The 20065-nt window shown below is 39.9% G+C and overlaps 1 protein-coding gene and 1 pseudogene across 13 annotated transcripts in view; one reads left to right on the top strand and one right to left on the bottom strand.

The window, feature by feature from the left end:
• Window positions 1-20065, bottom strand: part of TANC2 (tetratricopeptide repeat, ankyrin repeat and coiled-coil containing 2) — a 642298-nt gene that overhangs the window by 374682 nt on the left and 247551 nt on the right. The window lies entirely within an intron of this gene.
• On the top strand, window positions 17726-18987 carry LOC143685585 (actin-related protein 3 pseudogene; annotated as a pseudogene).

Here is a 20065-nt window from a genome sequence, read left to right as displayed (position 1 = left end):
CTTTTATATTCAGTAGTGTTGCACAATCTTTATCCCTTCAGCTCCAGTTACCCAATATCTTACCCTATTTCTATCTCCTGTTGGTCTCTGTTACCAACAAAATATTCCAAGTTTATTCACTAATGTCAGTTCATATCAGTGAGACCATACAGTATTTGTCCTTTTGTTTCTGGCTAATCTCACTTAGCATAATGTCCTTACGGTCCATCCATGTTGTTACTTACTTCATAACTTCATTCTGTTGTACGCTGCATAATATTCCATCATATGTATATACCACAGTTTGTTTAGCCACATGTCTGTTGATGGACATTTCGGGTGTTTCCATCTCTTTGCATTGTAAATAATGCTGCTATCAACATTGGTGTACAAATTTCTGTTTGTGTCCTTGCCCTCATGTCCTCTGAGTAGATACCTAGCAATGGTACTGCCACGTCATATCGCAATTCTTTTTTTTTTTTTTTACATGGGCAGGCACTGGGAATCAAACCCACGTCCTCTGGCATGGCAGGCAAGCATTCTTGCCTGCTGAGCCACCGTGGCCCACCCCATATGGCAATTCTATATTTAGCTTTTTGAGGAACTGCCAAACTGCCTTCCACAGCGGTTGTACCATTTGACATTCCCACCAACAGTGGATCAGTGTGTGTCTTTCTCCACATCCTCTCCAGCACTTGTCATTTTCTATTTTATTGCTAATGGCCATTCTGGTGGGTGTAAGATGATATCTCACTGTGGTTTTGATGTGCATTTCTCTAATGGCCAGGGACATTGAGCATCTCTCAGCTCATTCCAGAATCCCTGTCCCACGTTGCCAGGAAGGTCCACATCTCTGGGAGTCATGTCCCACGCAGAGAGGGGGAGGGTGGTGAGACTGCTTGTCATGTTGGCTGGAGAGAGAGGCCACATCTGAGCAACAAAAGAGGCTCTCTTGGGGGTGACTCGTAGGCCTAAATTTTAAGTAGACTTGACCTATCCTTTCTGGGGTTAAGTTTCATATGAACAAACCCCAAGACTGGGGGCTCAGCCTATAGCTTTGGTTGTCCACACTGCTTGTGAGAATATCAAGAATTCTACTTGGGGAAGTTGAATTTCTCCCCACTCTCACCTTTCCCCAAAGGGGGCTTGCAAATACTTTCCCAGTCACTGATCAAATCACTCTGGGATTCATCGGGGCATCACTCTGGACAAACCAACAAAATCTCACGTCCTACCTGAGATTCCAAGTACTTATGACATTCAATCAAACTATCTACATGAGTTATATTAGGAAATGCTCTAGTCAAAATCTAAATTTTGTAACAAACATTTTTTGCTTTAGTCTTACACATAAGGTGACATTTTAAAGTACTGATTATCATCTGTTTTCAGCACCCTGCAACAATGACATTCCTTTGTTCTTCCTCATGCCAAAACATTTTTAAAATTTGTACATTGTACATTTCACTATTATTATACACTCTAGGAATTCCTAGATTATACCATCTGGATCTTTACCATCTATCTTTCTTTCTGATTTCATTTATGCCCCCGCCCTTCTCCCTCTATCATTCTCATATGCAGCTTCATTCAGTGTTTTAACATAATTGTATTACAGTTAGGTAGTATTGTGCTGCCCATTTCTGAGTTTTTATATTCAGTCCTGTTGCACAATCTGTATCCCTTCAGTTCCAATTACCCAATATCTTACTCTATTTCTATCTCCTGATGGTCTCTGTTACCAAGGAAATATTCCAAGTTTATTCACTAATGTCAGTTCATATCAGTGAGACCATACAGTATTTGTCCTTTTGCTTTGGGCTAATCACACTCAGCATAATGTCCTTAAGGTCCATTCATGTTGTTACATTCTTCATAACTTTATTCTGTCCTACAGCTGCATAATTTTACATTTATGTAAATGTCACAGTTTGTTTAGTCAACTGTCTGTTGATGGACATTTTGGCTGTTTCCATCTCTTGGTACTTGTTAATAATGCTGCTATAAGCATTGGTGTGTAAATGTCCATTTGTGCCCTTGGCCTCGTGTCCTTTGAGTAGAGACAGCATATAGATGGGTCCTGTTTTGCAATCCATTCTGCCAGACTATGTCTTTTGATTGGAGAATTTAATCCATTAACATTCAGTGTTATTACTGCATGGGTAGTACTTTCTTCTACTATTTTGCCTTCTGGGTTTTATATGTCGTATCTAATTTTCCTTCTTTTTACCTTTACTCATAGTCTTTCTTTCTACACTCTTCTCCACACCTCTCTCTTCTGTCTTCGTATCTGTCTCTAGTGTTCCCTTTACTAGCTCTTGCAGAGCTGGTCTCTTGGTCACAAATTCTCTCAGTGATTTTTTGTCTGAAAATGTTTTAATTTTTCCCCCATTTTTGAAGGACAGTTTTGCTGGATATAGAATTCTTGGTTGGCAGTTTTTCTCTTTCAATAATTTAAATATATTATCCCATGGTCTTCTCGCCTCCATGGTTTCTGCTGAGAGATCTGTGAATAGTCTTATTAGGCTTCCCTTGTATGTGATGGATTGCTTTTCTCTTGCTGCTTTCAAGATCCTCTCTTTCTCCTTGACCTCTGACATTCTGATTATTAAATGTCTTGGAGTATGTCTGTTTGGGTCTATTCTCTTTGGGGTACGTTGCACTTCTTGGATCTGTAATTTTAAGTCTTTCATAAGAGTTGGGAAATTTTCAGTGATAATTTCGTCCATTAGTTTTTCTCCTCCTTTTCCCTTCTGGGACAACCACAACACATATATTCAAGTGCTTCATATTGTCTTTCAATTCCCTGAGTCCCTGCTCATATTTTTCCGTTTTTTTTTTTCCTATAGCTTCTGTTTCTTGTCGGATTACAGATGTTCCGTCCTCCAGTTCAGAAACCCTATGTTCTGTCTCTCGAAATCTACCATTGTAGGTCTCCATTGTTTTTTTCATCTCTTCTACTGTGTCTTTCATTCCCATAAGTTCTGTGATTTGCTTTTTCAGACTTTCAGTTTCTTCTTTTTTTTCTTTCCTGCCTTCTTTATATCCTCCCTCAATTCACTGATTTGGTTTTTGATGATGTTTTCCATGTCTGTTCATACATTCTGAATTAATTGTTTCAGCTCCTGTATGTCATTTGAATTGTTGGTTTGTTCCTTTGACTGGGCCATATCTTCAATTTTCCTAGTGTGATTTGTTATTTTTTGCTGGCATCTAGGCATTTAATTACCTTAATTAGTTTATTATGGAGATTGCTTTCACTTCTTTTACCTAGGGTTTTCTTGCTGGATGAATTTGTTGTCTATCTGTTCTTTGACATTCCGTTCAGCTTTATCTGGACCTTTAGCTTAAGTTTTGTTTAACAGAGAAGAATTTTTCGGTTCTTGTTTTCTTGTTTCTTTTTTTTTTCCTTTAATACATAGGCAGGCACCGGGAAGCGAACCCGGGTCCTCTGGCACTGCAGGCAATTGTTCTTGCCTGCTGAGCCACCGTTGCCTGCCCGTTTTCTTGTTTCTTGCCCTGCTTGTGTGGTGCCTTCCCCACCCCCACACACTTAGGAGGGTCTACTTAGATATTATAGACCCCAGCCAGATTTTCCCAGACCAAACTGGCCTCCTATCAGGAGGAAAGTCACCTGCATCGGTTTTCCCTGAGGGTGAGACCCAACAGGTTGAAAGACTTTTCTGTGAAGTCTCTGGACTCTGTTTTTCTTATCCTGCCCTGTGTGTGGTGCTTGTCTGACTGCAGGTCCCACCAGCATAAGATGATGTGGTACCTTTAACTTTGGCAAACTCTCCCTGCTGGGGGCGTGGTGGAGACAGAGGAGAGGTTGTAGGCTGGTTTTCATGGCTTCAAATTACCAAGCCTTGGTGTCTGAATTCCTTGCTGGAGGGATTCCACCTGAGTTAGGCTTCACCCCTCCCCTGGGAAGGCACAGGCTCCAGATAAGCCCCCAAAAGAGCTCACTTCTGCCTATGCCTGGGGCAGTTGCAGCCTGAAAAGTCCTGTCGCTGTATCCAGAGGCAGTCAAGCCTTCGCAGATACACAGCCACAAAAACCTGTTTCCTTCTTCCCCACCCCCCCCCTTTTTCTGTCAGTCCTGCCCCCTTGGCACTGGGGCAAAAATGAGCAAGTTCCACTTTGATCAGGTTCACCTAAGCTGGGGGCCTATTTTTAGTAGTCAGAATTTGTTAATTAGTTCCACAATTGGCGTTTGATTGTGCCCAGTCCCTGCTGCTGGTAAAGTCCTTTCCTTTCCCCTCTGGGAAGCGGCCTGTGGGGGAGGCGCGCTGGCCGCCGCAGCAGCTTTGGGAACTCACGGTTCAGGGGGTGCTCGCAGCTGGTCCAGCTGGTCCAGACTGGGGTACGCTGTGTGTCTGGTCACTGACGTGGCTCCAGGAGCTGTTCTGTAGTGTTTCTGGTTATTTAGTAGTTGTTCTGGAGGATGAACTAAAATATGCACGTTGTTAAGCCGCCATCTTGACCCCCCTCAATTGATTTTTGATAAGGCTTCCAAGCCCACTCAACTAAACAAACCAGTCCCTTCAATAAATGGTGTTGGGAGAAGTGGATATCCATTACAAGAAGAATGAAAGAGAACCTCTATCTCACATCCTATTTAAAAAATTAACTCAAAATTGATCAAAGACCTAAATATAAGAACCAGTGCCATTAAACTCCTAGAAGAAAATGCAGGGAAACATCTCCAAGATCAAATGATAGGTAGTAGTTTCTTAGACTTTATTTACATCCAAAGCACAATAATGAAAGGAAAAATAGATAATGGTAACACCTCAAAATTGAATACTTTAGTGCTTCAAAGGATTTTGTCAAAAGGGGAAAAGTAACAAAATCAATGGGAGAAAATATTTGGAAACCACATATCTGAAAAGAATTTGATATTCAGTACATATAAAGAAATCCTACAACTCAACAATGAAGACAAACCACTGAATTAAAAAAAAATGGGCAAAGGACATGAATAGACATTTCTCCAAAGAGGAAACCGAGATAGTAAAGAGGTACATTAAAAGATGTTCAGCTTTACTAGCTATTAGGGAAATGCAAATCAAAACCACATGAGATTTCGTCTTACACCTATTAGAATGGCCAATATTAAACACACAGGAAAGTACAAGTGTTGGAGAGGATGTGGAGAAATCAGAATACTGATCTACTGTTGGTAGGAGTGAAAAATGGTAGAGCCACCATGAAAGATGGTTTGGCAGTTCCTCAGGCAGCTAAGTTCACAGAGTGGCCTTATGAACCAGCAATTCTACTACTCCGTATATATCTGGAATACCTGAAAGCAGGGATGTGAGCAGACATTTGCACACTGATGTTCATAGCAGTATTATCCAAAATTGCCAAAAGATAAAAACAACACAAGTGGCTATCAATAGATGAATGGATTAACAAAATGTGGTTTATCCATACAATGGAATAGTTTTTAGCAGTAAGAAGTAATGAAGTCTTGAAGCATATGACAACACAAATGAACCATGAGGACATTATATTAAGTGAAATAAGTCAGATACAAAAGGACAAATATTTTATAATCTTACTGATATGAATGATTAAAACATGTAAATGCATAGACATAAAATATAGACTATAGGTTGTCAGGATATAGAATGAGGTTAAAAAATGGGAAGCAGTTGCTTAATATGTGTAGAATGTTTAATTCGAGGGAACAAACATTTGGAAATGGACAGAAGTGATGGTAGCACGTTATTGTGAGAATAATTAACAATGCTGAATGCTCCTTGAGTGTGCTGGAAAAGGGAAGTTAAGATTTATATCACCAGAAGAAAAGTTGGAGGTTAAAACATGGGAATATGTAACACAGTGAATCTTATGGTAGACAATGTCCATTTTAACTGCACAAATATTAAAAAGTTCTTTCATGAACTAGAAAAGATATACAACACTATTATAAAGAGTTAATAATAGAGCAGTATATGGGGGGAAATTACCTATTACAAACTATGGACTATAGCTAACAGCAATATTTCAATACTCTTTCATCAGTAGTAAAAAATGTACCACATTAATATCATGGGTCAATAATATGGGTGGATAAGGAGTTTGGGAGGAAGAGGTTTACTTTTTAAAATTCTTTTTTGAGTAATGAAAATGTTCTAAATTTGATCACAGGTTGTATGTACAATTCTGTGATGATACTATGAAAAAGTCCACTTCAGATGGTTTCTATGTTGTGTAAATATATCTCAATAAAATTATATTTTAAAAAAGGATACTGGCTGGGGAGAACATCAATGACCAGATACACAGCATACACCAGTCTGTACCAGGTAGAACGGCTGAGATCATACACAAAACTAAAAGTCTCCTAAGCCACAGGTGCTGGTACCCGGTACCCATCCTGGACAGGCACTGTGGGCTGGTTCCCAGAGCCGAGAGGAAACAAACTTAATTATCAGCTAAGGCTTAGATCAATCAAGCTTCAATTGCAGAATTAATTAACAAATTCTGACTATTGAAAACAGGCCCCCAACATAGATAAACCTAGAATAAGTACTAAGGTAACTAGGAGTTTTTGCCCTGGCAGAGAGGGGGCTGGGCTGATGGGAAAAACAACAACAACAACAACAAAACAGAGGCTTTTTTAGTTGGACAGCAAAAAATACTGAAAAATGGCTGGAGCTCAAGAAAAGGAGGCACACAGAGCCTGGAGATACAGAGAGCCATATACCAATTCAAGCTCTTGATTGAAAACCCCAAGGAACAACAGCCCAGCTCTGAAATGCTGCTTTGCTTTTTTTTTTTTTTTTTTACTTAACAGTTCATTAGATAAAACTGGAAGCACTAGGTTAGGGGAAAGGGGTTAATTCCATAAAGGATGTATTTTCCACAAAAAAAGGGGGGTGGGACCCAGCTCAAGTGGAATCCCTCATTCACAGAATTCAGGCCCCAGAGGCTGGACAAAAGAAGCAAAGTCATCCTACTACCTCAACTCTATCTCAACCATGCCCTGGGCAGGGAGAGTCTGCTAATAAAGGAACCACATCACTTTAAGCTGGTGGGAAGCCACTGGCAGACAAGTACCACATGCTGGGCAGGACAGGAAAAGCATAGATTCTAGATACTTCACAGGGAAGATGGAAAACCTGCTAGGTCTCACCTTCAGGGAAAACTGATGTTGGACACACTTTCCTCCTGAGCTGTGGCCCAGTCTGGTCTGGGAAAATCTGATTGGGGTCTATAACATCTGAGGAGATCTTCCTCAAAAAAAGGCTCTGTGTTAGTTAGATTCAGTTGTCAACTTGGCCAGGTGAGCATACCTAGTTCTGTTGCTGTGGACACAAGCCAATGGTACTTGAACCTCATCTGTTGCTAATTACATCTGCAGTCAGCTAGGAGGAGTGTCTACTGCAATGAGTGACCTTTGACTTAATTGGCTGGTGCTTAAATGAGAGATTGCAACGTAGCACTGCTAGCAGCTTGGCATTCCTCATCTCAGCACTAGCAGCTCAGCCCAGGCCTTTGGAGATGCAGAAAGAAGTCACCCCAGGGAAAGTTGTTGGAACCCAGGGGCCTGGAGAGAAGACCAGCAGAGACCATCTTGTGCCTTCCACGTAAGAAAGAACCTCAGTGGAAAGTTAGCTGCCTTTCCTCTGAAGAACCAACAAAATAAATCCCCTTTTATTAAAAGCCAATCCGTCTCTGGTGTGTTGCATTCCGGCAGCTAGCAAACTAGAACAGGCTCCATTTAGGCAGGGCAAGGAACAGAAAAACAAGAACTGAAAAATTTGATCAGTTCAACAGAACCTATGCCAAAGGTCTAGAATAAGTTTAACTGAACCTCAGAGAACAAAGCCATCAGGTGCAAAAAAAAAAAAAAAAATGAGTAGTCATATTAGAAAAATTGAAGACATGGCCCAGTCAAAGTAACAAATCAAAACTTCAAATGAGATACAGGAGTTGACATAACTATTCAGTATGGTCAAAGAGACATGCAAAATCTCATTTAAAAAAAGATCACATAAATGAATTGAGGGGGGGGATACAAAGTAGACACTGGGTGAACAAAAAGAAGAATTCGACAGTCTGAAAAATCAAATCACAGAATTATGGGAATGAAAGGCACAATAGGAGAAATGAAAAAAAAACAATGGAAACCTACAACAATAGATTTGAAGAGGCAGAAGACAGGGTGAGTGAAGTAGAAGACTGGACATCTGAAATCCAACACATAAAAGAAAATAGAGGGGAAAGAACAGAAAAATAGGAGCAGGTCTCAGGGAATATAATGACAACATGAAGTGTCCAGACATTCATGGTGTGGGTGTTCCAGAAGGAGAAAATAAGGGAAAGGGAGAAGAAAGACTAATGGAAGAAATAAAAACAGAAAACTCCCCATCTCTTATGGAAAACATAAGATTACAGATTCAAGAAGTGAAGCGTACCCTCAAAAAATAGATCCAAATAGACATATTCTAAGACACTTACTAATCAGATTGTCAAATATCAAAGGCAAACATAGAACTTTTAAAGCAGCAAGAGAAAAGCAATCCATCACATACATGGGAAACTCAATATGACTATGGGTGGATTTCTCGGCTGAAACCATGGATGTAAAAAGGCAGTGGTAGATTTAAGATTTTAAAAGAGAAAAAGTGCCAACTGAGAATTCTATACCCGGCAAAACTGTTCTTCAAAACTGAGGGGGAGATTAAAATATTTTCAGACAAACAATCACTGAGAGAATTTCTGACTAAGAGGCCAGCTTTGCAAGAAATACTAAAGGGATCACTACAGACAGATAGGAAAAGTCAGGAGAGAGATGTCTGGAGAAAAGCGTATAAATGAAAACTATCAGTAAAGGTAAAAAGTGAAAAAAAAATAGATATGATATAAAATCCCAAAGACAAAACAGTAGGAAAACATACTGCCTTGACAGAAATAACATTAATGTTAATGGATTAGACTCCCTCATCAAAAGAAATAGGCTGGCAGAATGAATTTTAAAAAATGACCCACCTCTATGCTACCTTCAGGAAACTCACTTTAGACCCAAAGACAAAAATAAGTTGAAAGTGAAAGGATGGGTGTGCCGGATTGAATCTGTTGTGCACCCTAGAAAAGCCAAGTTCTTTAATCTTCATTTGTTATTGCTTTTTTATTGTTTCCATGGACATGTGACCCACCCAATTGTGGGTGGTAACTTTTGATTAGATGGTTAACGTGGAAATGTGCATCCAACCATTCTAGGTGGGGTTGCTTACTGGAGCCTTTTAAGAGGGAAGCACTTTGGGACTTCTACGAAGATTGCTGATTAGAGTAGCTCGAGATCAGCCCTGCTCCATGGAAAAGTTAGAGAAGGGACAGGAGGGTGACTGAGGTGGCAATTTTGGAGTGCAGCTGACCTGGGAGAGCCTTGTGCACCACATCGGAAGCCCTGGTTACACAGGCTGAGAAACTGAGAGGCAGAAAGCTGGAGCCTGAAGTGGAGATGAGGAGCCGAGGAGCCCTCAGGAGCATGCAGACAGAAACACGGGACTAGGAAGTAACCTAGGCCACGTTCTGTGGGTGCGCTACCCTCATTAGTGCAGCCCTGTGACCGGTGACTCACCCCATACCCCACGCACCTCGACCCCGTCAGCTGCTCCCATTTCCCACGCTCCAGGTGCCCCCACCCCACCAGCCCCCAGTGAACATACCAGCCCCTCAACCCCACCCCCAAGTGCAACCCAACCCACCTCCTCTATAACCCTGCCAAGCACTACCTCCCCCTCCCTGCTCCATGCAGGCTGCTGCCAGCACACAAAAGTTGCAGGCACTGACCTCCATACCCAGGCTACCCCGGCCCCTGTCCACAGGGTCTCAAAGACTCAACCTACCATACCTGAGCTCAACATCCGTTTACAGCACTCCCAGGCCCACACATGCACACAGGCCCCCAATCACATCATTCAGTTCTGGGAACTGCACTTCACAGCAGTCCTAGAATAACACATGCGCACAGCTCACAGCCTCACTTCCCAGCTCTGAAAAAGTGGCGAACTGCACGGCCAGGTCAAATCTGCTCCCAATAGATAAAGGTGTAACACTGACCTGCTGCCACAGCTCTACACATGTGCACAAAGGGCTCCATGCCTTAGATCAGTACATACCAACCAGGGTTAAGGCTCCCAGACTGATGCACCCGCACAGGTACATCCTCCCTGGCCACTGGGCACCCATGTTCACAAGCATCAGTGTAACATCCCCAACCTGCGCTCATACCTGTCCTGAAACAAATAACCGTATTGATTACTCCATCCCATGCCCTGTTCCCTGCTGTACAACCATCCTGCAAACACAAGGCCTTAGACTACTGACAGAAATCAACTGCCAAAGTAAATCAATCAAGATATTTACATGTGACAAGGATAGCAGAAGATCACTAAGCATATCACAATGCAGACAGATATAGCCCTGCCTAATGACCAAATTAAGAAGAGACACAGACATTGGAACAACTAATCAAAGATGTTCATACAACTTTACTTAATAAAATAAGTGGGACAGCATATGACATAAAGGAGATCAAATAGACAGTAGAAGAGCACAAAGAGGAATTTGAAAGAATAAATTGAAAAATAGCGAAAATCACAGAGATTAAAGGCTCTGTTGGTGAAATAAAAAACATACTATCAGTGCACAACACCAGATTTGAAGACAAAGAAGAGTAAATGATATAGAGGACAGGTTAATTGACTTTGAAGATTCAAAACAGCAAATGGCAAAAAAAAGAAGGAAAAAATTGAATGGGAACTCAGGGAAATGATGGACAAAACAAAGTGCACAAATATAAGAATCATGGGTCTTGGGCGGGCCACGGTGGCTCAGCAGGTAAGAATGTTCGCCTGCCATGCCAGAGGACCCGGGTTTGATTCCTGGTGCCTGCCCACGTAAAAAAAAATAATAATAATAATCATGGGTCTCCCAGAAGGAGAAGAGAGGAGTAAAAGCCTCAGAAGAGTAGTGGAGGATATAATGGGGGAAAAATTCCCATCCCTCATAAAGGACATAGATAAACAAGTCAAAGAAGCCCAACAAACTCCAAACAGAATAAATCCAAATAGGCCTTCAACAAGGCAAATACTAATTGGTCTGTCAAATGTTGAAGAGAAGCAGAAAATCCTGAAAGCGGCAAGAGAAAAACAATCTACTATATACAAGGGAAACCAAATAAGACTGAGTTCAGACTACTCAACTAGCACCATGGAGGTGAGAAGACAGTGGTAGGATATATTCAAGATCCTGAAAGAGAAAGACTTCAAGCAAGAATTCTCTACCAAGCCTAACTGTCCTTCAAAATTGAGGGAGAGATTAAAGTTTTCACAGGCAAAGAAGTTCTGAAAGAATTTGCCAACAAGAAACTGGCCCTATAAGAAATACTAAAAGGAGTTCTGCCGGCAAAAAAAAAAAAAGACAGGAGAGGGAGTTCTGGAGGAGGGCACAGAATTGAAGACTACCACTAAGGGTAATTTAAGGAATACAAAAAGAGAGAGGGAAAAGAATATATATATATCTGACAGATAAAATAAAAAAAAATAAGATGGTGTAATCAAGAAATGCCTTTTCAGTAATAACTTCGAATGTCAACGGACTAAATTTACAAATTAAAAGATACAGATTGGCAGAATGGATTAAGAAACATAATCCAACTATATGCTGCTTACAAGAGACACATTTTAGAGGCAAGGATACAAATAGACTGAAAGTGAAAGGATGGAAAAAGATTTTCCATGCAAGTTGTAGCCAAAAGAAAGCAGGAGTAGCTATTCTAATATCTGACAAAATAGACTTTAAATGTAAAGACATCATAAGAGACAAAGAAGGACACTATATATTAATTAAGGGGTCAATTCACCAAGAAGATATAACAATCATAACTATTTATGCTCCCAATCAAGGAGCTCCAAAGTACATGAGACAGACACTGGCAAAACTGAAGGGAATGGCAGCTGATTCAACAATAATAGTAGGAAACTTCAGTATGACTCTGTCCTCTACAGACAGAACAACCAGACAGAGGATCAACAAGGAAACAGAGAAGTTAAATAACTTGATGAATGAATTAGACCTAACAGACATATAAAGATTACTGCACCTCAAAACACAAGGTTATACATCCTTCTCTAGTGCTCATGGAACATTCTCCAGGAGAGATCATATGCTGGGGCAAAAAACAGGTCTTTATAAATGTGGTAGTTTGATTGAGTTGTCAACTTGGCCAGGTGAAGGTACCAAGTTCTGTTACTGTGGACATGAACCAGTGGCATGTGAACCTCATCTGTTGGCTGATTATATCTGTAGTAGGTTAGGAGGTGTGTTTGCTGCAATGAATGACGTTTGACTTAATTGGGTGGTGCTTAAATGAGAGAGCACAATGTAGCACAGCCCAAGCAGCTCAGCACTTGTAGCACAGCCCAGGCCTTTGGACATGCAGAAAGAAATCACCCCAGGGAAAGTTGTTGGAACCCAGAGACCTGGAGAGAAGGCCAGCAGAGACCATCCTGTGCCTTCCACATAAGCAAGAACCTCAGATGAAAGTTAGCTGCCTTTCCTCTGAAGAACTAATGAAATAAATCCCCTTTTATTAAAAGCCAATCCGTCTCTGGTGTGTTGCATTCCGGCAGCTAGCAAACTAGAACAATAAATTTAAAGATATTGAAATTATTCTAAGCACTTTCTCTGATCACAATGGGATGAAGCTGGATCTCAATAATCACCAAAGAATAAGAATACTCACAAATATATGGAGATTAAATAACACACTCTTAATCAACCAGTGGGTCAAAGAAGAAATTGCTAGAGAAATCAGTAGCTATCTGGAGATTAATGAAAATGAGAATACAATTTATCAGAACTTATGGGATGTGGCAATGGCTGTGCTGAGAGGGAAATTTATTGCCTTAAATGCCTATATTAAAAAAAAAGAAAGAACAAAAATCAAAGACTTAACAGCGAACCTGGAGGAACTTGCAAAAGAACAAGAAACTAACCCCAAAGCATACAGGAGAAGAGAAATAACAAAGAGTAAAACAGAGAAAAATGAATTGGAGAACAAAAGAACAATAGAAAGAGTCAATAAAACCAAAAGTTGGTTCTTTGAGAAAATCAGTAAAATTGATGGGCCACTAACAAAGAAAAAAGAGAGGATACAAATAAAATCAGAAATGAGAAGGGGTACATTACCACAGACCCTGAAGAAATAAAAGAAATCATAAGAGGATACTATGAACAGCTATATGCCAACAAATTGGACAACTTAGATGAAATGGACAAATTTCTGGAGACACACAAACAAGCCACACTGACTCAGGAAGAAACAGAAGACCTCAACAAACCAATCACAAGTAAAGAGATTCATTCAGTCATCAAAAATCTTCCTACAAAGAACAGCCCAGGGCCAGAGGGCGTCACAGGGGAATTTTATTAAACATTCCAGAAAGAACTAACACTAATTCTGCTCAAACTTTTCCCAAAAAATTGAGGAAAAAGGAACTCTTAACCTAACTCATTTTATGAAGCTAACATCATTTTAATGCCAAAACTGTGTGAAGATGCTATAAGAAAGGAAACCAACAGGTGAATCTCCTTAATGAACACAGATGCAAAAGTTCTCAACAAAATACCAGCAAATCGAATTCAACAACACATTAAAAGAATTATGCACCATGACCAAGTGGGATGCTATATCAGGAATGCAAGTATGGTTCAACCCAAGAAAATAAATTAATGTAATACAGTACATTAATAACTCGAAAGGGAAAAACCACATGAATACCTCAATTGATGCTGAAAAAGCATTCAACAAAATTCAACATCCTTTTCTGATAAAAACACTCCAAAAGATAGGAATCAAAGGTAACTACCTCAATATGATAAAGGGAATATATGAAAATCCGATAGTCAGCATCATACTCAATGAAGAAGAGACTGAAAGCCTTCCCCCTAAGATCAGGTACAAGACAAGGATGCCCACTGTCATCACTATTATTCAACATTGTGCTAGAAGTTGTAGCTAGAGCAATTAAGCAGGACAAAGAAATTAAAGGAATCCAAGTGGGAAAGGAAGAAATAAAACTCTCATTATTTATGATGATATGATACTATACTTGGAAGATCCCGAGAAATCTACAGCAAAGTTACTTGAGCTAATAAACTAATTCAGCGAGGTGGCTGGATATAAAATTAATGTGCAAAAATCAGTAACATTTCTATACACAAGCAATGAACTAGCTGAGGAGTCATTTAAGGAAAAAATTCCATTCAAAATAGTAATGAATAAAATACTTAGGAATGAACTAAACTATGGATGTAAAGGACTTGTACACAAAAAACTACATAACATTACTAAAAGAAATCAAAGGAGATCTAAATAGGTGAAAAGAGATTCCCTGCTCATGGATAAGAAGGCTAAATAGAGTTAAGATGTGAATTCTCTCCAAATTGACCTACAGATTAAACATAGTACCAATCAAACTTCCCCAATGTACTTTGAAGATTTGGAAAAGCTAACTACCAAATTCATCTGGAAGGGAAAGAGACCCCAAATAGCTAAAAGCATCCTTAAAAAAGAAGAATGAAATGGGAGGATTAACACTCCCTGACTTTAAAACCTACTATAAAATAGGAGCCAAGATGGCAGCTTAGCAAGGTGTGGGATTTAGTTTGTCCTCCAGAGCAGCTAGTAAATACCCAGGAACAGTACAGAACAACTGCTGGAGACACATCAGTGACCGGACAAACAGCATACCCCAGTCTGGACAAGCTGACCAGCTGCAGGTCCACCCAGACAATGAGTTTCCCAAGCCACATCAGCCAACAACCCTCCCCAATAGGCTGCTTCCCAGTGGGGAAAGGAAAGAGACTTTACCAGCAGCAGGGGCTGAGTGCAACCAAGCTCCAATTGTAGAATTAATTAACAAATTCTGACTACTAAAAACAGGCCCCCAGCTCAGCTGAACCTCCCTCCAATAAAAGCTGAGGCAGTTGGTTTTTGCCCTGACACAGAGCGGGCACAGCTGATGGAAAAAGAAAAAAAAACTATTGGTAGCACAAAATACCTGAAAATGTCTGGGCCCTGAAAGAAAGGAGGGGGGCACATAGGACCTGGAGATACACAAAGCAATGTACCAACTTAAGCTCTTGATTGGTAAATCTAAGGAAAGGGGATTCAGCTCTGAAAAGGATTTTTTTTTCCTTTCCTTTTTTTGGGTGTGTTTCTACACTTGACTTCTCTTTGGATACAGCTGCAGGGCATCTCAGGCTTCAATTGCCCTAGGCATGGGCAGAACTGAGCTCATGTGAGAGTTTGTCTGGTGACTGTGCCTTCCCAAGGAGAATGGTGGGGCCCAGCTCAGGTGGAATCCCTCCCTCAACGAATTCAGACCCCAGGATCTGGAAAATTGAAGTGATTAAAGCCAGTCTACAACCTCTCCTCTATCTCAACAACGGCCCCAGCAGTGAGAGTCTGCTGAAGTAAACGGTACCACATCACTTATGCTCATGGGACCCGGCAGGCAGACAAGCGCCACATACTGGGTAGGATAGGAAAAGCACAGAGTCTAGAGGCTTCACAGAAAAGTCTGTTGAACTGCTGGGTCTCCCCCTCAGGGAAAACTGACGCAGACTAAAAATTACAGATCCAAGAAGTGCATCATACATCAAACAGAATAGATTCAAACAGATGTACTCCAAGATACTAATCACAATGTCAATGTTAGAGAGAAAGAAAGAACAAAGCAGCAAGAGAGATGCAATCCATCACACACAAGGGAAGCCCAATAAGACTTTGTGTAGATTTCTTAAAAGAAACCATGGAGGCAACAAGACAGTGAGATGATATATTTAAGATACTAAAAAAGAAAAACTGCCAACCAAGAATTCCATATCCAGCAAAATTGTCTGTGCTGGTTTGAAAGGATGTATGTACCCTAGAAAAGCCATGTTTTAATCCAAATCCCATTTTGTAAAGGCAACCGTTTCTTCTGATCCCTATTCAGTACTGCATGTTTGAAACTGTAATTAGATCATCTTCCTGGAGATGTGATTTAATCGAGTTAATAGGAATGTTTGGAAACATTTTGGAGAATGAGAGAGATTCTGAGACAGCAGAGAATGACACAGCCACGAGAAGCAGAGGCCACCAGCCAGTGATCTTAGGAGGAAAGAAGGAAAATGCCTCCTGGGGAGCTTCATGAAACAGGAAGCCAGGAGAGAGAGCTAGCAGATGATGCTGTGTTCACAACGTGCCCCTCCAGCTGAGAGAGAAACCCTGTCTGTGTTTGCCATGTGCCTTGTCACTAGAGAGAGAGACCATGAACGTCATTGGCCTTCTTGAACCAAGGTATCTTTCCCTGGATGCTTTAGATTAGACGTTTCTATAGACTTGTTTTAATAGAGACATTTTCTGGCCTTAGAACTGTAAACTAGCAACTTATTAAATTCCCCTTAAAAAAGCCATTCCGTTCTTGGTATACTGCATTCTAGCTAGCAAACTAGAACATTGTTCTTCAAAAATGAGGGGAAAATTAAAACACTTTCAGACAGAAAAAATCAATGAGAAAATTTGTGACCAGGAGACTGGCTCCGCAAGAAATATGAAAGGGAGCACTAGAGACATATAGGAACAGTGTAGAGAAGGGTGTAGAAATGAAGACTATCGATAAAAGTAAAAAGAAGAAAAATAAGATATGATGTATAAAATCCTAAAAGCAAAGTGGTAGAAGAAAGTACTGCCCGTACAGTAATAACACTAAATGTTAATGGATTAAACTCCCAATCAAAAGACAGACTGGCAGAATGGATGAAAAACAGGACCCATCTATATGTCGTCTACAAGAGATGCATCTTAGACCTAAAGATAAACATAGGTTGAAAGTAAAAGGTTGGGAAAAGATATTTCATGCAAACAACAATCAGAAAAGAGCAGGAGTAGCTATACTAATATCAAACAAATTAGACTTCAAATGTAAAACAATTAAAAGAGACAGAGAAGGACACTATATATTAATAAAAGGAACAATTCAACAAGAGACATAAGAATCATAAATATTTATGCACTGAGCCAGAGTGCTCCAAAATTCATGAGGCAAAAACTGAACACACTGAAAAGAGAAATAGATACATCTACCATAATAGTTGGATACTTCAATTCACCATTCTCATCAATGGACAGAACACCTAGACAGAGGATCAATAAAAAAACAGAGAATTTGAATAATACAATAAATGAGCTAGACTTCAGAGACTTTTACAGAACATTACACACCACAACAGCAGGACACACCTTTTTCTCAAGTGCTCATGGACCATTCTCAAGGATAGACCATATGCTGGGTCACAAAGCAAGTCTCAATAAATTTAAAAACACTGAAATCATACAAAACACTTTCTCAGATCATAATGGAATGAAGTTGGAAATCAGTATTAGGAAGAGGGCCAGAATTATGCAAATATATGGAGCTTAAACAACACATTCTTAAAACAACCAGTGGATCAAGGAAGAAATTTATAAGAGAAATCAGAAAATACATTGAGCAAATGAAAACAAAAACAAAACATATCAAAATTTATAGAATGCAGTCCCACCCCCCCACCCCCACCCCAGACGGAGAGGGCAGCCCAGCTGTTAATGGTCAGATAGCCCCCATCTTGTGCCACCAATCCCTGGACAGAACCGGCACGGTGCAGACATTGGCAGTGGCAGCAGTAAGCAAGGAGGAAGATGGTGGGACAGCTGCTGGCCTGTGTGGTGCACTGTGGCACTGGGTATATAAAACTAGGATATGCTGGAAATACAGAAACACAGTTTATCATGACTTCCTGTATTGCTATTAAGGAGTCAGCAAAAGTAGGTGATCAAGCTCAGAGGAGGGTGATGAAAGGTGTCAACGACCTAGACTTCTTCTTTGGTGATGAAGCAATAGAAAAGCCTACATATGCAACAAAGTGGCAATCTGCCATGGAATAGCTGAAGATTGGGACTTGATGGAAAGGTTTATGGAGTAAGGGATCTTTAAATACTTAAGGGCAGAACCCGAAGACCATTATTTTCTTTTGACTGAACCTTCCCTGAATACTCCAGAAAACAGGGAACATACTGCTGAAATAATGTTTGAGTCCTTCAATGTTCCAGGCTTGTACATTGCTGTGCAGGCTGTTCTTGCTTTAGCTGTATCCTGGAACTACAGACAAGTAGGAGAACGGACGGTGACTGGTATGGTAATAGACAGTGGAGACGGTGTCACTCATATCATTTCTGCAGCTGAAGGGTATGTGATTGGCAGCTGTATTAAGCATATTCCAATCGCAGGACAAGATATATTTTATTCAGCAATTGCTGAGAGACTGAGAAGTAGGAATTCCCCCAGACCAATCCTTGGAAACAGCTAAGGCAGTAAAGGAGCACTATAGTTATGTATGCCCAGATCTAGTAAAAGAATTTAACAAGTATGACACACGGGTCAAAGTGGGTTAAAGAGTATACAGGAATCAGTACTGTCTCAAAGAAAGAATTTTCCATTGATGTCGGTTATGAGAGATTCTTGGGACCTGAAATATTTTTTCACTCAGAGTTTGCTAATCCAGACTTCACACAACCTATCTCAGAAGTTGTAGATGAGGTAATTCAGAATTGTTTTTACTGATGTCAGATGTCCTCTCTACAAGAACATTGTCCTCTCTGGAGGTTCAACCATGCTCAGGGACTTGGGATGTTGCTTGCAAAGAGATTTGAAAAGGACCATAGATGTCAGGCTGAAATTAAGTGAGGAATTAAGGGGTGGGAGACTGAAGCCAAAGCCTATTGACGTACAAGTGATTACATACGACATGCAGCAATATGCAGTCTGGTTTGGGGGATGAATGCTGGCCTCTACACCTGAGTTCTACAAAGTATGTCACATCAAAAAGGATTATGAAGAAATTGGACCTAGCATTTGTTGTCAAAACCCGTGTTTGGAGTCATGCAGTAAAACTGACTTCTAGTAGGGCCCAGGGAGGTGAGGAAGAGTTCATCTTTCTGACTGCCTATTTTGTCTTGATGACTGCTTTGAAGTTTTAAGCCTGACTTGACAATAATAAAACCAAACATAATTATACAGGAATATTTTAACAAGTGTTATCAACATCTGAATATAAAGGAAAGCTAAAATGAGTGTTTTTATTGAGACTGAATATTTCACTCTTATGTGTAACAAAAAGAAGTGGGTTTTAGCTTTCTGTGCCCTGATATTTTGTATGTTATTGAATTATCTAAGATTTGATGAGATTTATCGGTATGTAGATGGCTCTATAATGCTTGAAATGTACACATCTAAGTGTGCAGTGCAAGAACTTGTTTATATTTCATACTTTTTTAAAAACTTTTTTATTAATTAAAAAAATTAACAAACAAAACATTTAGATATCATTCCATTCTACATACACAATCAGTAATTCTTAATATCATCACATAGTTGCATATTCATCATTTCTTAGTACATTTGCATCGATTTAGAAAAAGAATATATTTCATACTTTTTATACTTTGAAGAAAAAGTCAAAGAAAAACTGTAGTATTTGAGGAAAAACAGTGGCCAAGTAACAGATAAATTCTAAAAGTAGTGTCATGAGATTTGATATACACACTCAAGGGATTCTAGTTATTAGGAATTGCTTACATCCCCTCCACCCTCTCCATGGTTTTCTCTGCAAGTTCTTTTAGAACTAAGAAGCTAGTATTTTGGATTAATTGATGCCTGCTAGTGCGTTCTGATTACCTGCATCCTGTTTCTTGCTTTAAAAAGAAAGTAAAGACAAGACTACTGGACTAGTATTGCAATTCTGTAGCATCATTTCTTATTAAAAAAACCAATAATCTGATGATCAGAAGTGTATTTAAAACCTAACACCATCCTAGTAAAGGCATAAATTTCTTTTCAATACTTGTTTCAAACTCTTTAATCTCTTTACAAGTTAACGAATACATCTATTTTCTTCAAACCTCTACGAGAGTTCTTTAAAATCACAAGAGTTGGTTAGTAAACTGACTTTTTAATGTTCTCTCTACAAATAATTGTGAACT

Source organism: Tamandua tetradactyla, chromosome 6, assembly GCF_023851605.1.
Source record: "Tamandua tetradactyla isolate mTamTet1 chromosome 6, mTamTet1.pri, whole genome shotgun sequence".
NCBI classification, from domain to species: domain Eukaryota; kingdom Metazoa; phylum Chordata; class Mammalia; order Pilosa; family Myrmecophagidae; genus Tamandua; species Tamandua tetradactyla.
The sequence above is the reverse complement of the archived record's forward strand: the minus strand, read 5'-3'. Positions and strand labels throughout refer to the sequence as shown.